This window comes from Tachypleus tridentatus, chromosome 9, assembly GCF_004210375.1.
Source record: "Tachypleus tridentatus isolate NWPU-2018 chromosome 9, ASM421037v1, whole genome shotgun sequence".
NCBI classification, from domain to species: domain Eukaryota; kingdom Metazoa; phylum Arthropoda; class Merostomata; order Xiphosura; family Limulidae; genus Tachypleus; species Tachypleus tridentatus.
The window spans coordinates 90,008,408-90,034,684 of NC_134833.1; the positions used below are offsets into that span (position 1 = coordinate 90,008,408).

At 36.8% G+C, this 26,277-nt stretch overlaps 1 protein-coding gene across 6 annotated transcripts in view; it reads right to left on the reverse strand.

Moving 5' to 3' along the window:
* Plc21C (Phospholipase C at 21C) overlaps window positions 1-26,277 on the reverse strand; it is a 268,910-nt gene that overhangs the window by 228,861 nt on the left and 13,772 nt on the right. For 2 of the 6 annotated variants that reach the window (XM_076455603.1, XM_076455604.1), the window contains exon 2: window positions 6,982-7,063. The exons of the other annotated variants lie outside the window; for them this stretch is intronic. The gene's annotated coding sequence lies outside the window, so the exon portion shown is untranslated. The remainder of the gene's footprint in view (window positions 1-6,981; window positions 7,064-26,277) is intronic. 6 annotated transcript variants of the gene reach the window in all.

A 26,277-nucleotide genomic window follows, 5' to 3' on the forward strand; every position in this document is an offset into this window, starting at 1 on the left:
GCGTAGCCTAGTGAGAACAACTTCCTCCTTCCGAACTTTACGGAAGCTAGATGGCCAAAGTCCAATTTTGGGTTTGATTTGAAAAAGTTTGTTGTCACGTTGCTCACTCCAAGTGGACTGCCAGCTGGCACGGAGCCGAGCCTTGAAGACAACACCATAGTCCATGTACGGAATAGGCATAGGAGTGATGGTGCTGAAGCAGACATATTTAGCTGCCATGTCTGCAAGCTCGTTCCCGCGAATACCAACATGGCCTGGTATCCAGAAAAACTGGATTGAAGTAGCTGCTAATGAGAAATGGGCCAGTCGGTTTCGAATATCAGCGAGAATAGGATGTGAGCTAACGTGTAGCGATTCCAAAACAAGTATAGAACTTAGCGAATCAGTATAAATAGTGCAGTTGGAGTACTGCTCAGCTCCAATATGATCCAGGGCAAGAGATATGGCATACAGTTCAGCAGTGAACACAGAAGCTGTAGAAGGGATTCTGCGCGCAACTACTGACCCATAGCAAACCATAGCAGAGCCCACTGAATTACCTGATTTGGAACCATCTGTATAAATGGGAACTGAATGATTGTTTGAAAGATATTCATTGAATAAAATACGGTACTTCCAATCTGGAATATCAGCCTTTTTTAGGTGACTGAAAGAAAGGTCACATTTGGGGGCTGTAATAAGCCATGGTGGGATGGGCCAACCTGTGGAATCTGCAATGTTATCCAAGGACAGACCCAATTCATCCAATTGCGCCCGGATGCGAAGGCCAAACGGAGCAATGACAGATCGTCTGTTCTGAAAAAGTACTGCCCACCGAGGAAGGAAAACACATTTCCAGGTGGGATGCTTTGGTAAGGAATGAAGTTTCGAAGTATATTGTAAAGATAGTTGCAAACGGCGAAGGTGTAGAGAAGGTTCATGAGATTCAATGTATATACTTTGAACTGGAGAGGTACGGAAAGCCCCAGTGCAGAGTCGAAGTCCTTGGTGATGAACGGGGTCCAGCATCTTTAAGGCCGAGGGTCTGGCAGAGCCATAGACCATTGATCCATAATCGAGTTTCGATCTGATAAGAGCACGATATACCTTTAACATTGAACAGCGATCTGCCCCCAACTGGTAGAAGAGAGAACACGGAGAATGTTCAGTGCTCTTGTGCATTTGACCCGAAGCTGCTTTAAGTGTGGTATAAAGGTCAGTTTACGATCAAAGATAAGCCCCAAGAACTTGGTCTCTGGGACCACTGGCAGCAAAACTTCACCAATACGGAGTTCAGGATCAGGGTGAATACCCCGTCGACGGCAAAAGTGCATGCATGCAGTTTTGGGAGAGAGAGAGAAATTAAAGCCGTTCGCCAGAGTCCACTTCCGTACACAATTGAGGGCGGTTTGTAGTTGCCGCTCAATATATCTCATGTTTGACGACTGACATGAGATGTGAAAGTCGTCGACATACAGCCCATTCGCAACAGTGAGAGGGAGTTGTTCAGTGATGGCATTTATCTTTATACTGAAGAGTGTAACACTCAATACACAGCCTTGAGGGACTCCTAGTTCCTGTACAAAAGAACGAGAAAGTGTCGAACCCACACGAACTTGGAATCTCCTGTCCATTAAAATTTTTTTAATAAACATGGGTAGATGGCCACGTAACCCATATGTATGGTGGTCTCGCAAAACGCCATACCTCCATGTTGTGTCGTAAGCCTTCTCTATGTCAAAGAATATTAATACAAGATGTTAGCGGTTGAGAAAGGCTTCTCTGATAGATGTTTCAAGACGAATTAGGTGGTCTATGGTGGAGTGCTGTCGACGGAACCTACACTGGGTGAACGAGAGGAGGTTGTTTGATTCAAGGAACCAAACAAGACGAGCATTAACCATCCTTTCTAATGTCTTACAGAGACAGCTCGTCAAAGCAATTGGACGGTAGTTTGAAGGAATCTTGGGATCTTTCCCTGGCTTAGAGAAAGGTAAAATAATAGCCTGGCGCCAGGCATCAGGAAAAAACATTCTCCTGCCAGATCTGGTTGAAAACAATCAGAAGGACATCAAGAGAAGCAGGAGATAGATGGTGCAGCATGTCATAATGAATATCATCAGGTCCAACAGATGTACTGGCAGACCAATGAAGGGCCATTTTTAGTTCCACCAGGATAAAGGGACAATTATAGTCAAAGAAACAGTCAGTTCGAAAGGAAAGAGATGATCGCTCTGCCCAAGTCTTGATGGCCAGGAAGGTGGAGGAACAAGCAGAAGTGCTAGATACCCGGCAAAAGCTTTCACCTAGAGTGTTAGCGATGTTCCGAACATCAGTCACCTCCTGACCAGAGAGTAAGATCGAGAGGGGGGACAGAATTGTAGTGCCCATTAACCTTTCGAATCCTGTCCCATATGATCTTGGAACTGGTGGTAGAAGATATGCTGGTTGTGAACTTAATCCAAGATTCCTTCTGGCTTTGACGTCTTACCCACCTAGCATGTGCAAGGGCCCGTTGGAAAGCAACCCGGTTTGAAAGTGTGGGATATCTACGAAAAGTATCCCAGGCCCGCTTTTGAGCCTTCCGTGCTAAGTGGCAAGCAGGATTCCACCACGGACGAGGATATCGTGGAAAACGTGTCGAGGTTTTAGGAATACACTGAGCAGCTGCATGTGTAATACAGTCAGTTACCGCTGCTACACAGTCGTCTATTGATGGCTGATTTACGATGGCAGGATCAAGTTCTGTGAGAGCAGTGAAAGTGGACCAGTCTGCCTGATCCAGCTTCCACCGGGGCACGCGGGTAGGGTGGCATCGACCACGGCCAGTCTCTCTCAAAAGCTTTGGAAAATGATCACTGCCTAGTGGATTACTGTCAACCCTCCATGAAAAATGGGAGAATAATGAAGGGGAGCAAACTGAGAGATCAATAGCGGTAAAGGACTGACTAGGTGCATGAAAGTAAGTGAAAGAACCAGTATTGAAAAGAGAAAGATTGTGATCAGAGAGCATCCGCTCTACAGATCGGCCCCTCCCATCAATAATAGCACTTCCCCAGAGGGGATGATGTCCATTAAAATCCCCTATGGAGATGGCAATTGTTCAACAAGAGCATCAAGATCTGATTGATCATATGTCTCTCCAGGGGACAGGTACAGAGAACAAACAGTGATGGTATGACCCAAGGAAACACGGATAGCTACAGCCTCCAAGGGTGTGTTGAGTGACAAAGACAGGGTGGGCACGTGTTGATCAACCAACAGTGTATCAGCAGTTTTGAGAAATATTTCTTGTAAAGAAAGACAAACAGGATGGTAGGAAGCAATCAGCATTTTGATATCATCCAGATTAGAACGTAAACCTCGATAGTTCCATTGTATCAAGGTGGCCATTTTTAAGAACGAGTAGGTGAAGTGGCTGGAGAACCCTTCGGTTTACGACAACGTCTTTTTTCTTTACTGTTTTTAGTCGAAGGAGGTCTATCAACCTCCATGGATCCTGCTCTGGGTCGGGTGGGCAGGTTTTTTTATTGGAAGGGGAATCCAGTGACTGAGGACGCGAACGAATAATTGTTTTGTCTCTTGTGGTGAGAGAAAAAGATGTATCAGAAGAAATGCCTGTATTTGAAACTGAAGGACGTGGATCTTGAGGTTTGTTGGAAGGTATGGGAGGAACAGAGATGGGTGTGGAAGTCGATTCATCAACCTTTTTAACCACGGAGGTCAAAAGGCTTTTCATTTGTTTTGAAAACGATTCTCTTGGAGGCACAGAGAGATCTGTCTGCACTCCCACTGTAGTTGTGGAATGAAGTGCAGCAGCATATGTCCGAGATGGAGTTGTGGACAGCAATTTCCGAGCCTCAGGATAACTAATGTTATGTGTCGTTTTCAAACGCTGCACCTCTTTTTCCTCCAACCATTTTGGGCAAGAATAAAAGTAAGAGGGGTGAGAATCATTGCAGTTTACGCAATGTGGGTTCATGTCACAGTCATAAGCATCGTGGTCCTTGCCTCCACAACGAGCACATGTCAGGGAACCACGACAAGATGTCTTTGAGTGGCCGAATCTCTGACATTGGAAACATCGAAGAGGGTTTGGTATGTATGGCCGAACCCTGCAAATGAGATAACCTGTCTTGATGGTGGCAGGTGCACGTGGTGAAGCAAATGTTAAAACGAGGGTATTTGTTGGCAGTGTAACTCCATCTTTGCGAGTGGAGATGCGCCTTACTGCAGAAACTCCTTGAGTGGAGAGACCAGCGAGAATCTCTGACTCGGGAACGTTCTTCAAATCCCTTTCAAAAATAACTCCTCGTGAAGAATTCAAGGTAGCATGGGGTGTAACCTCAATAGGTATATCCCCAATTGCCTTTGAATTCAAGAGGAGTTCACTGTGTTGGGATGTGGATGTTTCAACCAATATGTCACCAGATCGAAGTTTCTTTACTGACTTTGGAGTGCCAGCAAGTCCCTCTAGTCCCTTTTGAATAAAAAAAGGGGACACTTGCCCTAAAGGTTTTTCCGAAAGAGAATGTAATATAAGAAAATGAGGTACGTGTGTTACTGATGTTGAAGATTGTTCTTCTAAGTATTCAAGACGTGGTCGCTTACCCATTGACTGTTTTTTTACTATTTTATTTAAACTTTTTAGAGGATCCATAGGAAAAAGCAAAAATTTCGGTACCCACTGACCCCACCCACCATGGAGCCCTACAAGGGGACGCACTACAAGGTCACTCAAGGACAATACAGCAACGCCAGGGTTTCGTGAGCACTATACCCAAACACCAGCATCAGGCACAATGTCCACAACACCCGTTGAGAACTTCCAACACTGGTACTTTGTTGACTCTAGCGCAAGTGGACCAGCCGATTGACCCAAGGGGGGCCACCCAAAGGCCGCCCGTCTACAGAAATTCGAGGCCAAAGTGGTGTGTTAGGGTTGGACCCTCAACCACCAGGATCCTCTCCTCCCCTTCACGGGTCGCCACGCACGGCAAACACGTGGGTGGATGTTTAGATCCCAGAGAAGGTAACCAGATAGAACAGAACCTTCCCTGGTGAGGTCCCCTCACCACGTACAGGAATCCACACCGAGGTTTTTTTTTTTTTTACAGAGAATGGTAAAAATGAGAGATTAAAAAGTTTCAATACCAAGTAGACAAGATCATAACGAGTATCTCTCATTCCTCGACTACTACTATTTTCAGGACGAATATTAAAATTCTAAATAGTACACTCAAAAAACGCTGGTCTTCCAGTGAAGTTCATATTAACATTCACTGTATCATAACGCTTATAGCATTTTGTAAAACACGTAGCAACACTAATCACATTTATTTTCTAAAACCGTAAAACTATAATAATGTGAGGTATCTGTTAATTTCAACCTGAACTAAAATCTCACGCGACCCTTGAACTAAACAGCTAATTCAGATATCTTGCGTTTTAAGACAAACAGGTCCAAATTTATAATTTCTGACCAAAAGTATGAAGTGTCATATCGTTATGCCGAACCTGGATTTACTTGGACTGTGGTCCAACACGTAACCACTAGTCCATGTCTTGCTCAAATATCTATGGAAGTGATATTTAAACACGTGGGCAAAGAGTATTCATCAACTGAAACACTGAAAAAATGACTGATAAAGTGTAAAACTTTTTTTAAAGAATAAAGCAAATGAATATTGTGTCAAATGTATTCAGTACTGTCGAAGGTTTATCCTCTCGTCCGTTTATGTTACGCATAAATCTACACCGAAACAAAAATTTTAACACCCACATTCCCACTCGGCTATTTGGGAAGGAGAGAACATAATTTGATGCTTTACGAGCATGTGTTTAATTAATTTACTTTTCACTTATTACTATTATTATTATATTTAAAATCACTAGGATGTATCATTCTTATATCCTCTAGTAACGTACTATTTTACTGAATGCTCTTATGCACAGTAAATATACCAATTTCACTCACTCTTCCATTACTGTACTCACTTCTCGATAATTGACTTTTAGTTTGTTGTTGTTGTTGTTGTTGTTTTTTAACCATTCTCTGCTCAGAATAGAAAGATATTCGTCCTTTGTGTGAGGAAGAACCAGACCAATAACATGAATGTTTTAAATGATGCTGTCATTACATCTAGAGTTAATGTATATAAATAGCTATAACAGTTACAATCTGTTCACCTGTTACCCCGAGACTCATTTTAAAGCTAAATAATACAAATTTCTCATCAAATAACAGCAAAGCTTAGCACAACAACAATGCTACTCTTTAAAAATTATTTTAAATTTCTTCACGTCGGTAAATCATTAAATAAGCACACTAAACTGTAAAATCGTAAATATATTAGCTGGCCATAAAGCTGTGGACAGTAATAAAATGAGTATTTCAAATATGAAGAAAAGAACTCTTGTAAATACATTATTTACAATATTTAATCTTATTCATTGCTCTTTTGCAAACACACCTTTAATATTACCATAACTTTCTAAGTGAAACTATTACAAATTAAAATAAGCAACTCTGAAACACTTGATGCCTTTTACTGTAATATATATGCGACGTTTGTTCCAAACATCACCAAAACACTCCACAGCGTTTTGATTTCTGTGACGAAAGCCCGACCTCTGACCCTCCCCGAGCAAATGTTTACATTAAAACAGATCGTGTTGAAGTACGGTAGCTAAAGTCAGGACTTAGTCCACCGGTTCACAATAACCTTGGAACGATTAGACTGGTACCCGATAAGTCTATTTATTGAACAGAGAGCTGTCACGTGACTGCATATGTAAATTGATATAATTTACGTACAGAAACCTGGTTAAAGCAACTTGAAATCTTTATAAAGTGTTAAATTGTACTTTCGATATCGTGAAATGTTCGATGTGTTAATTTTATGCTGTTTTAAGGGTTTTTAAAACTCTTAACTCATTCGCATGGTTATGTCCATCATACATGGGTAAATAAATATTTGAACAACTTGATCTAACACTCACCTGCTTATCATGCCGTACACAGCTGATAAAAATTGCATCAGTCAGTTATCGTTTGTAAAAGATGAGATCATCTCACGCCTTGCTGAAAACGTAAAGACTGCTCAAAGATCTTTACAAAATATGTGGTACTTACTCTCTAACATACAAATATTACTGGTACACTGTACTCTACAGAGAAACATGCAGTCCCAGTTATGAGTGCATGAGAATATCTCCAAACTATATCACATTATAACTGTACTATAATAAACGTCTAAGGTTTTACTGATTTGAATTTTCAATTCCGTGAGTAAAATTAAAATATCGTATTGTTTTTAATTAATGTCCCCGGGATTGCTGCAAAATCCAAAAGAAAAGGGGAGCGCTAATTATAGTATTTGTGCAAAACCAAATTCTAATTTTCATATGTGATTTGTTGACATTTTATTAACCCGCGCGCGCGCGTTTTCCTTTTATCAAATCAAAATTAGGTTAATAAAAAGTACACCATATGTTGGATTACTATTGCTGTCACATAAGGAGGTCGCAGAGCTATACAGCAAATGAAGATGGGGGGAAGGGTAAAAATAAAGTTCACACAATAACATGCAACTCCTAAATACTAAATTATTATCAGAACTTTATAATTAAACAACTGACACATTATCAAAATCCTTTTACATTTCGTCTACAAGAAATTGATAATCTGAAATATACTGACAAATAATGGATGCCATGATAAATAGATACTTCTCTTAATATTTATATATATTTATTTATTTATTTATCAGCGACTTCGAACGCAATACTCGTATATGACTTGATATACCGAAGCGAGTATACCATCCGTCCTCTTTCTAATTTATTTAATGATCCGACATATGCCTGTCAAAAAATACGCCAATCATGTGTACGTAATAAAGTTGGCGATAGTTACGTAACAGCAAGCCATTGGGGTCATAAAGTACAAGTTCGACGCGAGGCCGAACTTTCGAACACGCGTTGAGTCAATACGTTATGGCTCCATTGGCTACCATCTACGCTTCTACAGAGTAATAGCGTATTGACTCAAGGCGTTGTCGAAACAACCAATAAGAGAACAGTAATTCTTGATGGGCTTCATATTTTAAGCATGTATAAAACAATAACATCCTCACACATAATGCCTAGCAAGAAATAGCTGTCTTACCGGTTATTTCAACAACGCGTTGAGTCAATGTTCCAATCTTATTTAGTTGTTTGTTGGGTTGTTTTTCTAATTTCGCACAAAGCTATACGAGAGTTATCGGCGCTAGTTATCCCTAATTTAGCAGTGAAAGACAAGAGGGAAGACAATTAGTCATCACCACCAATTCTTGAGCTACTCTTCTACCACCAAATAGTAGGATTGGCTCTCACATATAACGCACCCTCGGCTGAAAGGACTAGTATGTTTGATGAGATGGGGATTCGAACCCAAGACCCTCAGATCACGAGTCAAGCACCCTAACCTAACCATGCCGAGCACTAGATATCATGTGATTGAGAACTATTGTACTGCACGTAATTAACTTCCCCTTTCTAAAACTTGTAAACTTTCACGCGTAACAAGTTGCTGTATTCATAATACTATTTATATAAGCGATTTCTTACAACAGTTGTAGTGTGTATGCCTTTTTATAAGTTGGCGAAACACGATTATAATTATCCATAAGATATTAGTATTAGACTGATAACATTTGATGACCAATACTTTCTTTATATAGACCCTCAGAAATTTTCAGGAATTAGAACGTATAGTAACTATTCTAACCACATCATATTAGCCATATCCATTTTACAGGCCGACTGGAAAATAAAGAATAAGGAACTAGACAAAGAAAGTTGTGTTTACAAATATAACAGGTCTAATAATAATCATGTATTCTGACAAGTATAATTATAGCCCTGCTTCGCAAGCTTGTAAAAAAGTGTTTACACACCAATACTTATTGTGACAAATGGCTTATATAAACAAGTAAATGTTTTGATCACTACTATATTACGGTCGGCCTGAAAAGCTCTGAATTGGGAAAAACGATTCATCGATAATGGGTATGGTGAATATTATGATCGGAATTTAATTGTCTTCTAACTTTTGAAAATCCCTAAGGAGCTAGCTAAAGAATGTAGTGTTTAAAAATACGGTAAGGTATAACACTAATATCGTATGATTACAGATTCGAATACTTCACTAAATACTTGGCACTCTACCAACCAAAACTGACTCAATGCTTCACTGATTTTCGCATTTACAATGTTAGCTTGCTTTTAGACACATCGCAAAATTCTCGATTACCAAGATACACTGACATTCTAAAAATTCTAGAACGACTTTTACAAAATTAAAATGATCTTAACATCATGCGCCCTCTAACTTACACCTACATGAAAAACAGCGAAAATAATAACTATCAAAAACAAACCATGAGGCTTAAATATTTTGCTTACAATTATCTCCCTCTCCTCAGTTTTTACGCTGGATGAAACATCTGACGTAATACTTTGTCTAGTTAAATTTTAAAGCTCTAGTGGATAAACTTATGTTAAATACGCCATGTTTACAGGTCTAAATTATAGGGCGTCCACGAATTGTCGGTGTCGAAAGATAAATTATAATAACAATAACGGCTACAAATTTCCTCTAATTTTAGACATATATGAGATAACTTAACTTTAACTTTAATTATGGAGAACACTAGTATATCTGATTAAGTATATAGTTGTGTACAATACGCAGTGACATGTATAAAGACAAGTGCAGCAGTGTTCATTCCACTCCCTCCCGGTAGAAGCGCATTAGCACTAAACTAAAGTTAAATGGATTTGGCATTGTGCCTATACCGTAATAAATGTTCATTAGAAAGTGCTTTCCGAACATGCAACGTTTCTAAAAGTGGCTTAAACATGCAAAACTTCCATTATACGAAGGGTGTTACCACTTGTAACTCCAGGTAGACTGCATATTACAGCGAACGTTACCTGTATTACACAATGTGTTCTTCCTGCCTTTGAACGAGGTACTATAATTCTCCAAGAAAGAAAAATAAGCCTCATAATATTATATACATCATTAAAGCATATTCATTTTCACAGCTAGCTAATGTGGGATATGCATACGAAAAAAGCTCCTATAAATATTTAATACCAATTTCATCCGACATGACAGTTTTACGAAGTTTTTACTAAGTTTCTACTGAAACATTATGCGCAAAAACAAAATATTTAAAATATTTATATTAAAATATTCCACGTGGAAGATCACACTGATTTTATGCATTTGTAAACTACAGCATGGTTAAACATGTACAGCTGATAATACTTAACTTTTAAAAGAAAACGAAAACAAATATTTATGTTGATTTTATTTCTTTGGCTAAGAGCAAAGCTTTATAACGAGGTATCTTAAACACCCATCACGAGGATGGAACTTCAAATTTTAGCATTATCAGCTTTGAAGCTCACCCGCTAAATAGCAATGGGGCTTTCTCGTTCGACAATCTGCACGCGTTTTAAAGTAACAGTAAATATTGTATTTATAGTTATTTAACAATGGTAATTAGCCCTGCACTACATATAAGAAACGTTTATATGAATTATTGTATCATTTCTTTATATTTTTATCTTAACTGAATTAACACAAGTTTACCAATTCAGGTTAACGGACACGAATTAATATATCACCTACCCATTAGTTAAAACAATAATACGTACTTTTGAGTGTTATATTTTATTAACTCTCTCAACAACTTGTTTTTTAAAACAGTTTAAAAATCCCCTATTATCTATTCATTAAATTATGGAACGATTTTTTTGCTTTGTTTTATACACGAAATTTTAAAAAGTTATTTTTTATACAAGTAACAAATACGTTATGCTTTTGTGCTGAAAATCTTTAAATGTCACAGGAAACTTTTATTACAAACTTCAGAACTTCAAAGTAGCTTACTTCGAGTTTCACTCGTTTGTTAACACTACAAAAGAATAACTGGTTAAAATCTTGTCATGTGATGCGTCTGTTTCACATAATTAATAACCAATAAAAGCATCTTACGTTCCAACTTTCTCGTTTTGTATTAGTTATTGAAACGGTTTACGCAACAGAGCAAAATTTTCGAGTATATCTTCAAAAAGCTAAGAGGCGAAGGGCACATAAGATTCAGAACACCGTAAGTACGATAGAAAAAACTAAAAATACAACTTACGCTCACAATGTCACAACTCCACTGATTAGCAACGTCAGGTAGGCCGATGCGTTGTTTCGGTCACCATGCATATTAAGCTGGAATGTGATATTGCCTTTCCTTGTATGTAAAAATAGCATAAAAACATGTTTTATAGCATAAAAATAGCATAAAAACATTGTCTGGACGTCGTTGAAGATTCCGAAATCTGAGCATTTGTTGTTGTTGTTTGTTTTGTTTTTTTTTCATAAGTAGTCCTTTTTCAAAAATAAGAAACAGTCCTACACAGAATTTTTATGTCATGCGCTGCTTCGTTTTTTAACAAATTAAGTATTTTTTATTTGTTTAATAATAAAAAACAACTAAAATGGATGGCTACTTATTGTAACAAACCACATTATATGCTTTGTTGTTTTTTTTATCAAAACACACAAACAGTGCGCGTGTGTATTTTATAAACACTGCAATGTTGTTTGTTTAATAATAATAAAAATTCAGACAATGCACGTGCACATTGTAAACATATTGCATTGTTTGTTTTGTTGTCTGTAATAATAAAAAGACAAATTGTGTGTATTTTTATTTCGGTAACACACCGGTTAACCACTAATAGTTCCTACCAAGTTACTTAAGTTTCTTTTTTCAAGACAAATGACAATAGCACCACTAATAAATAATACATTACGCCTTTAACAAAATATATATTCGTTAGGAGAATAAAAAAATTGATTAAATTAGACAAAAGTTTTTATGTGATAAATCATTCAAACTGTATTTCAAATAGTACGGAGGAAACAGTGAAAGTCGTTAGCTCACTTTTACACACACACACACACACACACGCATACATACATATAATTTTCTAGTAATGGCTCTCGACTTCCGCTGTCGCTGGTTGTAGCCCAACTTTATGCATGGAGTTAATGTGTTCTACTACTGTAGTAAAGAAAAAAGAAGAAATGTTAGTTTATCGACAATATCCAAGAGAAGCACAGCCAGACAAAGTTAATTAGCAGGTAATTTGCCGACGACAAAGAATCAAAGAACAAAAACTACAAAGACGTGTAGCGTGGTTATATCAAAGCCATTACAGAAGTGGACTTCTTTATCCAGGGAGACTCTTAGTGCAGATATCAGATGCTTTAACGTTATAATAAACGTAGGAACACTCATATGCTCGGCCTTTACTGAGTGAGTAAGTATATTACGTAATCTTGTTCTCAGCTTCTCATCTGCTACTGCTTCTATTATCAAAATAGGCAACAAGAGGAAGAAAAAGAACAGTATCACAACAATAGAAATGGAAGATTTTTTAAAACTCTTAAACGGAAAACATTCATTAACAAGAGTCAAACATAATGGTGATTTAAACAGTATATCACTATGGTATATTTGCTGCTCTACAGAAGGTACAGTACGTTATATTAACCATTTTATACCTTTATTACCTCGTTACACTTCATACCATCACGTCCAGTCACGCTACATCTTACAACCTTCCATCTCGACAATAGACCTGCAGCGTTGTTTATATAGCAAAAGATTCTGTCGTGAGGCCTTTTTGTCCTTTGCGCGCTTTTCTTCATCCACCTATTTTACGAGGATGAGGGTTCTCAGTGCCTGTTTCAACGATCCAATCGCACAAAAATTCACAGGCTTTTCATCCAGCTACTTGACCAGCCTGTCTTTGCATATAATAGCTTGAATCACTGTTTCGTTATCCGTCTGTTTAAGGTATGCGATGATTAAACAGGAAAAATCCTAGTAAAATCATACCCTGTTTCTATGTGGGTGGTACATAAGTCCGAAACACTTCAGGTAGAAAGCAAAGTTTACAATGATCTTTCTATTCACTCTCCTAAGTATCGCGCGATGATCACATATCCCTTTTAATGCGCCTGCAGATTTACATAACTAGAAATCGGGCTTTGATACCCGTGGTAGGTGAGCACAGTAATCCATTGTGTACCTTTGTGCTTAACTTCAAACAAACTCAAACCGTTTAAAAACGGTTCTCGACATCTCTTGTGCTACATTTCAAAGTTTTTCACCCACTGACCGCTATAAAATGACAAGATACTTTGATAAACGTACATATGCCCTTCGTCTAGTTCCATCACTTACCTGTATTAGTAATTATCTACGACTGTTCTTCCTTTCATGGATAGTTTGTGCGAATAACTTTTATGCAAATGTCTCATGTCACTCTAAAAGCGGGAATCCTTCTTATGTTGCACACTCTTCGTAAGATACGTAGACAGCTCTTACCACTGACTATCTGCGTTTATGGACTCTCAACTGTAACAAGACGCCACACGTTCCTTGTTATGGCTGGGAAAGAACTTATTGTAGGTTCCTTTTTGATTGGTCTTACTACCCAAGTTGATCCATATTCCTTTGCTTTCCATTGTAACCAAATACAAGAAATACCGCTGTCTAGGAAGTTCTAAATACCCCATCTGTTATATACCTTTCCCAAAAATGGCATCACATTATCTACAAAACGCCAATATCTAAATGTAGTTCTGTACATGCCGTTCTACCGCGACTTCACATCGGTTGTGGTTGTCACGTGACTCGCAAAATCGTTTTAATACAATGTACTAACTTTGTAAAAATTAAAAATGACTCGTTATCGCCGAGTACCATTAATAGATTATATTAATTATGGAGAATCACAAAGCTACGTTTTATGAGCTATTGTACATCTGGTACAACCTGCAAGTTGGGTGATCCAATAACTCAACCCCCTGTAACGTTACAAATAACTTTTATTCATCAGTCGAGTAGCATAAATTCGTTACCTTAAACCAGTTAAAAAAGGAAAAAAAAAAAGACGTTTTGTAAATTATTATATATGAGGTGTAACCCGCAGGTTAAACGATAAAAAAAGAAAGCAGAAAATGGAAAGGACAGTATAAGACAAAAGGAGTTAGTTGAGGCCATATTATCTTCCTGTAATAACGCTCTACAGGGATGTCACTCCCGCTTTATTTTTCTTCATAAATGGCACTTGAGAAAGTAAACAACCAATTAATTTTAATTTTTCTTTGAAGATGACACTAGAGAGAAGTATAAATTCATTCTTCACTCCCATTTACAGATGACACTCGACAGCGGTATCACCTATACTATAGATAGCATAGGCCTGAGAAGATGTTATTGCCTTTTGCTACAATAATTCCTGTACGCTAAATTCGAAAATGATATCCATGTTTTTCTCTCAAGCAGAAAATTTTCACAAAATGTCAAATGTGCATTTACATAAGTGAATCATTTTCATTGAAATCTGGCCACATTTTGTTATGCTTGAAATATTGACAACCAATGGCTGTATCGCGACCAATCGCGACGTGAGAGTCTTATCGATCGTTCTAAAACCGAAGCATAAAAAAAAATTCATTGCGGTAAACGAAATAATGATTTGATCTAAGTAAGAGATTTTTTTCTTGCTGATTTAGAAAAAAGGATCCTTAAGTGATGGAGAAAAATGATTATTTTTTATCGAAATCTGCGTAGCTGACTTGTGGAAAATCCGTTAAATAAAATGAAAACAAATTTTATGAAGTTTAAATTCGCAGTGTAATCGTATATTAATTCATATTATAGCTAACTCTTCTCACACTTCTGAAATTAATAGGAAAAAAACTGGCAGGTAGACTCAAAATAATCCACAGTTGTCCTTATTTATATGGAATAGCCCCCCACCTAGAACATCTTCGAATTATGGGGATCTAAGAGTAAGTCACTGAATCCGAGTATTAGACTTTGTGTTTATACCATCCCCTTAGAATCCCAGAGAGGGGTATCTTTACTTTGGCATTTAGATCTCTGTCCAGATAGCACCTCATGGTATAGAAGCTAGAAGAAACGAACTTGAAGCAGAAGCAGAAAACGTGGCAGAAGTTTCGGTTTAAAATTATCTGATCTCAAGCCAAAGCTCAGGATCAGATACAACCGGGGGCGATCAGAAATTGTTTCTCTTCGCCCCACCGGTGATGGTGATTGTTTGGGTAACCTGTATATTTAGAGCCATAAGTTAAACTTTGGATTAAAGAAAACAAAAAGTACAACATTCTCGATACCTGATTCAGTTAAATTAAATTAGCAGGCAAACAAGTACCGACAGAAAACCCGACGACAGGCACCGACCAGTAAGCATCACAAAGATCAACGACCGCTACGGAACTTAGGGTCCTTCAGGGCGTACGGGGATCAGTAGATCCCATGCCGAGATTTTGGTGTGTAGTAAACTGGAGGGCCCCGACAAAACACACTTCCACTAACTGACGCCAATAATACCAGGTAGCGTCTTTGTGGCCCGGCGTAAAGAGGAAGGAAAGGCTTACAGAACAAATTTACTTTTTGGATTTTTGATGGTATACAAGTTATTGAGGCTGGGTTTGGCATAAGTAGTGCGTCGAACAGGGTTTTCGTCTTCGCTATCAGATATCATGGGTTGATAATCACAGAGCATTATGTTTGGCTGTGTTGAGCTGCTGGGTGTATAAAGAGTGTGAGGATGAAAATGGTTTTAGCTGTATTGAGGTATTGATGGTTGGGGTAGAAGTTGGTCGGGTTTCGGTGTTGAGGGGTTCTGTCGTCTGGGTAGCTGACCACAAGCGGACTCTGGGTGTATTTATATATATCACATACCTAGAGGGAGGGGAATAAAACACACACGAAAATCACCCAGACATGACAGGGTCTAAGAGTGAATTTTCGTGATCGTCGGACCTGAATATGACATCAGAATTTGTGTTCCTGATTCCAGTTAGTAACAAGAAGTCATGTTTGAAACTGTCTTCACAAGCAAACAGAACCAAATCGTGCTCAGATACCACGTGCGGACATCCAAATAAGAGTTTTAATTTTGTATTGCTGCTGTTGTTTTTTCTGGCGGCTATAGAAGTGACATTTGGACTTACAAGGATCGCCAGAAAGTCATCGAACAATGCAGGCAATTTTATGCTTTTTTATCTTTACATGGTTAAAAGTTCATTTCTAGAAATCAGTTTAAAAGCTTCGAAATAAAGAAACACAAGTTACTCTGTTAAAGTGTTTGAATGTTTCCCAATTATCTTGTTAAATAAATTGACTATTCAGCAGGGCGTCCGATCCCAGTCTGTGACATGCATCAACGTATACATGCACATTATTCAATAATTCTATACCAAGATAAGTTATTTCAAATTCTAAGCTCTTATTTCTCTTATAACACAGTACATTACTCATTCATCATAGAAAAGAGGATACGTCAAAGAGAGTTCACATACGTTTGTTTAAATGGCATACATTTCCTACACATGAAACATATTACTCGCCTTTACTTGCGTCTGTCAAAAGCAACTGGTATTTTATGACACACGGATTTTTTTCATGAAATGCAAATGTATTATTCAATTATTCATCATCACACAATGAAACGTATTGGTCATTACAAAGAACTTCAGTAATTAAAATTCATAGATGAAATCAACACGAAACTAAATACAAGAGACTGTAACATACACATCCAGACTACTGACTTACATTGCGCCTGTTTTTTATTTTAAAAAAGTGTCGTTTATTCTTAAAAGATAAAATGAAAATAATCTTCAAAATGATTCTACTAATTCTGACATATGCTTAAAGATGAGAAAAATAACAAAATCATCAGCAGCATGAGAAAAAAATCTGAAATATATGAATGGTTAAGATCACTAATTGAAAAGGATAACTGAATTATGTAGTCAATAATTTGAACAGGTCAAACAGTCTTCTTCGCACCTAAAAGTAGTGTCTGGCTGAAATGTTGACTACATAATTCCTCTCCTATTACCTTTAAATGAAATGTAAAATTAACTGACAATGTGTGCCTGATGATTTCGTTGAAGTGCGACATTAATTGACACTTTATTTGATGATTTCTTTGGAAAGCCAAATTAACTAACTATCTGATGATTTCTTTGGAACATAAAATTGACACTTTATTTGGTTATTTTTATTGGAAAACAAAACTGACACCTTATTTAATGATTTTCCTTAGAGCATAAAGTTAATTGACACTTTACCTGATCACTTCTTTAGTTCAAAATTAACCATGTTCACTTGATAATTTCTTAGGAAAGAGAAATTAACTGAGGGTGTTTAACTGAAATGTTTTTCTAAGTTTAACTATCATTACTTTGAAAGCCATAAAAATACTGAAAAGATATTCGATTAAAAATACATATTGTGATAAAATCTTCTAACTTATAGATTAGTCTTCAAATGCTTATTTTTCACTCTTCATTGCACACATCTACTACACCAATATCTAAATGCCAATCACTCTAAATCCGAGCGAATTCCTTCATAATGTTGTGCGAGTCTGCAGCAAAATATTTTTATTGAAATATACTGACGTCATGCGTAGGCTATCAGGCCGTACCGGAAACAGACAATTCAAGTATTTAATCAAAACTCTATCCGGTGGGTGTATTTCTACAAGTTAAAACAAGTTTCTTGCTATTCCATGTTATGGTATTTTGTATTCTAAAATACACGAAGTAAAACAATGACCATGCAGCTGGTAATGGCAGTCGATGAACGAAGCTGTTATGTTTCCTTAGCTTTTAAACGAAATCTTACAGCATGAACGAAGATCATCATTCCAAAATACTTTTAATTTTCGTAATAATTTTCATAACTTCCAAATACTATTGAGGCTGGTGCCGAAACTCCAGTAAGAGTTAATGCTATCAACCTAAATCCACGAAAGCATTCAGTGCTGAACTCGAGCACCAGCCAACCCTTATGGCGCCAAAGAGCGAACGTTGTCTTCATCAATCGATACACTGAAGCAGTCACAATTACAAGGTCAACTATAAAATGAGGGAAGAGTTTGGATATTAGAACAAAATGCATAATCTAAGTTGAAATAAATATTGATTATAGATGAGCAACTACTAGTTGAAGAAAGGGGAAAGAGTACGTAGCCAGTTGCATTCAAAGCACGTGAATAACTAAAATAAGCCTCCACCAAATACTCTAATGATACTAATATTGCATATCATACTCATTTGAAAAGTAAAGTAATTATAGTATTACAGCTTCCTGTTCTCTGAACACCTATAATACCTATATTCGTAATGACAAGAAATTTATATCAAAAATACTATTAATAGGAACCTTTTTCAGTTCACATTACAGGGCTACAAGAGAAACCAATATTAAATATTGATGTATATGCGTACGATTAAATGAGCACTGATAAGTATATACATCACGATCTCATTTTATAGAAGTCAGAAATCGCATAAATCATTCAATATCTAATCCGTGCAAATATAATTTAGGTTTCTTTGGAAACCGTACTTATAATACAGCATGAAAAATTAAACGAAAGGTTCACATTTAACATCTATTACAAAACACTGTCACTCCACTATCGTGATGCATCTAATACAAGCTGAAGTAGTGAAGATAGTAGCCTCGGGAAAATAGTTATGTTAGTGCGTGCGTATAGCGCACGATTTTATATTTAAATTAACAATTCTGGTGACACGAATTGTGAAAACCAGCGCTAAATGTCAAACGGGGCTTGTAAAATGTCTCAAACATTTGTTTAGTGATTATAAATTGTGTAAATTTCCAAGCAAGAAAAATAATTATACAATGAGATTATTAAACGTTCGTGAATCAGGTTTACAAATAGGTCAGCGATAGGTTTACACACTTTCAGTTCTAAAATCTATGGTTCGATTCTCCAAAGGTGAATCAAACGCGGATAGCTCATTATGCAGTTTTACGTTAAAACTGGTGAGCAAACCTCTCATGGCCTGAAGATTAAAAAGCAAAGTTCGCAATATATACGTCGAAAGTCCCCATGAAATATGTCCGCTCTTTCAGCCATAAAGCGTTATAATATTACGGCCAATCCTACTTTGTATTGGTAATGAGTAGTCTGAGAACTGACTCCGGATGATGTTGAACAGCTACCCTTCCTCTAGTCTATCACTTATAAATTGGAGACGGATAGTGCAGAAAATATTCGAATAGTTTTTCGCGAAATTCAACAAAACAATCTAGAATTGACGCACTCGATAAATTCGAAATAATAAGCCTTTGAAGTTCTCCTTGACAACTACAAAACCTAACTCGAAAGAACATTTACATCAGAAGCATGCTTCAAAATCGCACTGGAACCAAAGAGAACCAACACCTTTTTTCGAATAGCGAAATATTTGGAAACAAAAAGAAAACCCCTGACCCAACGAAGCTGACAGCACGTCTTAGTGCTGTTGACATGAAAATAAGAGATATGAACTTCGTGAAAGATTCTGCAAGCCAAAATGTCACAAGCTTCCAGTAACGCCTCGAAATCGGTTTTTGTTTGTTTGCTTTTTAACAACAGAGGTAGCACAAAAAACATAACTGCTACCATATACCAAATATTATCGATGCTAAAAAAAAAAACACGTAGTTTCAAGAAGTCTTGAAAAAAATGAAATAAAATCACTCGGTTGATAGGGTTTTTATTTCATATACAAATACTGATTGCCTTCCAAACCGATTAAGAAAATGGAAAGCAGATGGATTTGAACTCAAGTGATTCGTCATCAGTTTTCACTCATAACTATTTACAGTTCGTCTTCACGAGTGGCAAATTTCTTCAATAATGAGATACTTCTCCAATAGGAAGCCACGTGGCTTAGTTCTACAATGCTTTTCGTTTTTGTTTTCACGTTTTGCAATGTTATTGTTTAAGCATGTGTCAGAGGGTAATTAACTCTAAAGGAATTGTCACATAATGATTTAGACTTGTTTCTCATACTTGAAGACGACATGCAGATGGTAAAATGAAGCTGGCAAATATAAGCCTACATTTGTGGTCATACAGGCTTGTCGATATCATTTCGAGGCAGTAGAGAATTTCTTTTCGGACTTTCAAACCAAATTTACAGTCACGACAAACCAGAATTATGATCTATTATCCCAGAATAACAAGCAAGGACTTAAGACCACTTAGCTTAAGCAGGTCAAGACTGAATACCAACGTTCTTCATGGATAACACCAAGTTATGTCGAGCTTGGCGAATACTATTGCAACGCCAATAATACTGAACATACCAAACGTGATGATGGCTCTAACATGCCCTGTGGTGTGGCAAAAGTTCTCAATGGTAAGATTGACCTCAATATACGCTGTTCGTCCTTATGAATAACAATACCCGCCTAAATCGCGCTCGTATCTTGAAATAGAGTTCCCTCACAGCGAGAATATTCCCCACAGTAAGTGGCCCGCTCAATCTCAAACTAAATTGGGACAACGTATTAATTTTAAAATATCTGCAACTTCTACCTTTTCACGATGCTCTCTTAACATTCTCTGCCCAGCTCATAGCTTTCAATGAGCTGGGTAGCAACATTATTTAGGATTGGAATCACCTGTCACACATCAGTATCCAAAGACTCATCAGAAACATGGAGAAAATGTATTGATAACATTTAATTATTTTTTGATCAATTAAAAAATTTCATGTAACTAGAATATTCCATTTCAATTATGTAAAGGTGGAAATGAATGATTGGTGTGTTTGAGAACAAGTAAAAGAAAATTCATGTAACAGTAAGTTGGTTATACGCCATTTATTGCTCACTACATTCATTTTCGTTTGGACTGAATTACGTGAAAAGCTACACAAGGGCTATATGCGCTAGCCATCCCTAATTTAGCAATGAAAGACTAGAGGGAAGGCAGCTAGTCATCACCACCCACCGCCAACTCTTGGGTTACTCTTGTATCAACGAATAGTGGGATTGATAGTCACATTATAACGCCCCTACGGCTGGGAGGGCGAGCATGTTTGGTGCGACGCGGGCGCGAACCCGCGACCCTCGGATTACGAGTCACACGCCCTACGCGCTAGGCCATGCCAGGCCCTCTTGTAAAGCTACACGAGGGCTATCTAAGCTAACCGTCCCTAATTTAACAGTGATAAACTAGAAAGAAAACAGCTAAAAAACACTACCCACTGCCAAATCTCGGGCTAGTTATTTGCCAACGAATAGTGATATTTACCGTTACATTATTATGCCCTACAGCTTAAATTGCAAGCACGTTCGATGATGGAAATTCGGACTTGCAAGTGGGACGCCACAACTATTAGGCTTCCTTGTAAAGTAACCAATGCTTTGGTCTCACTATAACCTCATACAACAAGTTATTTAAAATTACTAGTGTTATCGTTTGCTTTTTAGTTTCATGAAAATTTCTCCTTTACCTGCTGTATCTGCCACAGGAATCAAACCTTAAAATGAGCGTTAAAACCAAGAAGTTACACGCTGAGCCCTTGGAGTAGGAAGGTTACATAACATTGAGTTTCAATATTACAAAAACGTGTTTTTGTAGATGGCGCTTTTGCCTTTATTAGGTAACTCAGAGTTTTGAAGCTGATTCATAAATATATTAAATCGTTATTTTGTTCCCATATAACGCTACAGCTGTTGTATTCAGAATTACATAGACGGAACCTGACAAACCGTAAAAATATAAAACTCATCCATGCTATGACATCATTACGTAATTTCAACACTCAGGATGCGCCTCTCTTTAGAAACTATTATCTAGTGGTGGTATATGGTACTATAAAGTAACGTTATTTGATTTATACTCATAAAAACGTCTGCTTGAATGTTATCTGTAAATTCTACATATTTTTATATAAATAACATCTGTGTATTGTGAATAGGTATACTAATTTATCAATGTTCTTGTGGATAATTATAAAAAAAATAATTGTAACCAAAAATTTACGTTACATATTTACAAAGTTCTAAGGTTGTTTACTATTACTTAATAAGATTTATAAAGAAACGAAAGAGTAAAGAATGTTTCACTGATCAAAATCACCGACTGCCCGCGATGCTACTTAAAAAAGGATGTACCTAATATACAGTACACTAAATATACGAACCACGATAAAAACACCCGTTTATTCAATCAAAATTCTATCATCATTGCTTGAAGTGTGCGGTGGTGCCAGATATTTCGTAAATCGATATATTGAGCATCTAAATCATAACAAACTTATTTACTTATGTTAAAAAAAAAAATCTGAACATTATTTCCGGGCGCCCATACTAAAAGCACATTAGGTACACTAAAACTATGGTAATTCAATTACTGAAATGTATGGTTCTAACAAATACCTGTTACGCACATAACAGCACTACTGTACTATATATATTTAAGTCAAGTTAAAATCCGTTTTTATTCAGGTTACAGTTACGTATTCAGTACAATATTGATAATAATATTACACTGCTTTAATAATACTATGAAAATTTAGAAAAAAGTATCAAACACTTAAAGTCTACATTCAAATTTATATCAAAATAACTTTTTGCACACACTCAGGGGAGCTGGTCTATTTATTTATATAATAGTTGCAGATGTACAGAAACGTCATTTATTTCGTTGATTTAATGTGGTTGACTTGCGTGTACATCATTCGTCATTTAGATTTATTGAACACGTAATACGTAAATGAATCCGTGCTACGCGCAGGATTAAAGTCACTTTCATTTGGCGTCGGCTTAAAGTTCGAAGAAATTGAAATAAGTTGACAAACTCGAACTGTTTATCACATTGCTTACCCACTTACAACCGTTCTATGTGAAAGATGTCCATCCGAGCTTCTCAACACCTTGTAGCATTAATAAACCAAACAGACGAACAACATTGTGTTCTACACATAGATACTTTAACAAAATTATCTTGTTAAGTAGCGTCGTCGTCGTCGTTGCGTGTTTAACTTCATACAAATTCCTCCTTTCTGTTCTTTCATGTGATATGTATGTATCTATAAAACTATACAAACGATTTCTCCCAGAATCCATACGCCATAAACTATGTTAACCTTCAAGTATTTTACAGAAATGACAATTATGAGTGCACGGCACTATATTAAGAAAGTCATTACAAAGGTACAAACGCATTAAAAAGTGTTTAACAGCTAACATACCTATAGTAATTAAAATTAAATTCAACCAGTTACTAAGAAGTTGATTCATTATAATATGCACATATTTCTGTGTCGTTACTTCAATATACAAAGAAATTACCCAGTTTAATTTTTCTCGTTTCAGTTTAGAGACCCGCGTATTATCCTATAATTTCTCATGCAAGTAATGACAACATGTTCCCTTAAAACCGCAATCATCACTTACACAAAGAGAGAATTAAAATAAAAAAGTAATTATTTCAAACTCGGTTTGGGAGTTTGACATTCGCTTCTTTCCACAGTTTCTAAAAAATAGGTTTTCAACCTAAGGCCAGGTTAAATTCACGTACTTTCTTTTTCTTTAAAATAAATAATAAAGCTGTTATTCGTGCTTGATAAAATAAGAACGAAATTGGAATGTTTAGGGTGTTGCCAATCGCTCCTCCTAGACAAGCAGGCATTGCTTTTGTCATTGCGAATATATTAACAAAGAAACAGTTTACACTATACACATTAATTTATTCGTGATAATAGTAATTACACGTCTTAGCTTGTTTTTCTCTTAGTTAATGTTGGTGCATTGTACGTTTTCTAGCATGTAATTAATCACTTTCGTTACATATACTTATATAAATAACTTAAAGGAACTAACCAGAGGTATCTTCTACATTACAATATTCAGTTTTAAATATACTCTTCAAGACAAGAAACGCAAAAGGGATATTTTTGTTATTTTAAAGAGAAATATATGTAATAACGTTACAAGCTCAGAGTATGTGATGTTACACATGTTAAGGCACTGATTGTCAGACCAAAATGACAATAAAAGTTGTGCACTTTGAAAACGGAGGAAAACATCGGATTTTTCGCCAAAACGCATGCGTGTCCAATAAATGTGTTTGAGAGATCTGCATGTTCTGCAAGTGCAACATGTGCAAAATCCCTATAAAAGTGACGGGTTCTCGGTTTCCATTGCTCAGTGTTAAGCCACCGACACGCAATACAGTTACGCCAAGACTGACTGAAGCACAACGCAACAACGCCATTGGTCGTTGGAAGCAGGCGAATCTCGATCAGATGTTGCCAGAGCTGTGAATGTCCACCCAAGCACCATCACAAGGCTATGGAATCGTCACCAACAACATGGATCAACTCGTGACCGTCCACGATCTGGCAGACCTCGTGTGACCACGCCCGCACAAGATCGTTACATCCGGGTACGTCACCTTCGGAATAGGACCACCACTGCGACGTCTACTGCCTCAATCATACCAGGGCTGCGTAGGATCTTCTTGAGACACCACAACATCAACGTTCTTCCCTGACCCTCCAAATCACCAGATTTAAACCCCATCGAACATCTTTGGGACGAGTTGGACCGACGTCTGCGATGGCGACAACCTCAACCGCAGACTCTACCTCAGCTTGCAGCAGCTTTGCAGGCTGAGTGGACAGCCATTCCACAGGATGTGATTCGTCATCTCATCGCTTCCATGGGCAAGAGATGCCAAGCAGTTATTGATGCTCACGGGGGCATACTCGTTATTGACGTTGAGTGACGTTAAACTTCACCTAGTGAGCGTGGACTTCGTCTTTGCCGACTTTGGATGTTCAGCAGTGAATGTGCAAAGTTTCACACGTCATACAGAACTAACCGGAATAAACTTGTTAACAATTTGTCTCATATTTTGCCTTTTGCGTTTCTTTTTTTGAAGAGTATCTTTTTGGCGAATTGTACACAATTATTGTTCATAGTATTGATATAGTAATTATTAAGGTATAAATAGTTTTTGCCATTCTCTTAAGACATCAAAAATCTCAGAATTAATATTGTTTAGAATTAATTCAACATTTTCCAAATCATTAATCTCAAAAGGAATGATAACTCAATATAAACTGTTCTTATGGTGCACACGTACATATATTTAAAGACATGCAAGCACAAGTTAGATTGCAATATTAAATTGGGCACAGACGAGACAATCGTGAATGATATGGTAACGTATAAGAGTAAAGATTGTCTCATATAGATAAATATGCTATAAAGAAACACTAAAATAACCCACAAACACACAGTAATAAAGGTTTGGACTATCACAGGGAAACTTGTATAAAGATGTATTGTACTTATGTAGTTGATTTATGTATAAAATTACATCTAATAACTAGTCAAAAAATGTATTGCACATACTTGGTGTAGTGTGAATTCCTCCTATATAAAAATACAGCTAATAACCAACCAAAAGATGTATTGTACTTGATGCAGTGAATTCCCATACAGAAATATAGCTGATAACCAGACAAATGATGTATTGTATTTGATGCAATGTGAATTCCTATATAGAAATACAGCTAATAACCTTCCAAAAGATTTATTGTACTTGATGCTGTGCATTCTTATATGGAAATACAGCTAATAACCAGATGAAATAACTTGTTTTACTAGACATAGAAATGTTGAATTGAATTTTATTCTCAAAGTTGTTTCATCTTTAGTATTAATTTCTAATTTATGTAATAATGTTAATGATGTTTTCATAGCCTATCATTTGGTTCTTTTTCTTCTTTATACTGCATGTAACAGTTGAAAGTCCCATTTAGAAGAACAGTGACAGCTGACAGATGAGAATCGCATTGGTTATACAAGTATTTTAACATACTCTAACACATTAGTGGAGATAAATAAGATGAAAAAGAATGACAGGAATGAAAATCTAGACAAACAGGTATATAGACAGATCAGTGATCTGTATCTTTCAGTATGAATATACTACTGAGTGGTATAATTGGTACATCACTTTCTATTGGGACAAAATGAAAAAGAAAAACATTTCAGTATTGTCACAAGCCATTATCTACTATACATATACACATGCACAAATCCAAGCATACTCATGTATAATTAAAATGTATATAATATTTGCTACATCAGAAGACTGTCAATTTTTGGTTTCAGTTTCCTTGTTTAGGTGAGTTACTGTTCATGATCTTTAGCAGATGTCATTAAAAGAAATGTACAAAAAAAGAAGTACACAAAAGTTAACTGTATCCATCTTTAAAAATGTTTTAATGCCTTTTGACTAAAGCATATATAAATTCACAAGTAAACACATACATATACACACACACACACAGACAAATAATGA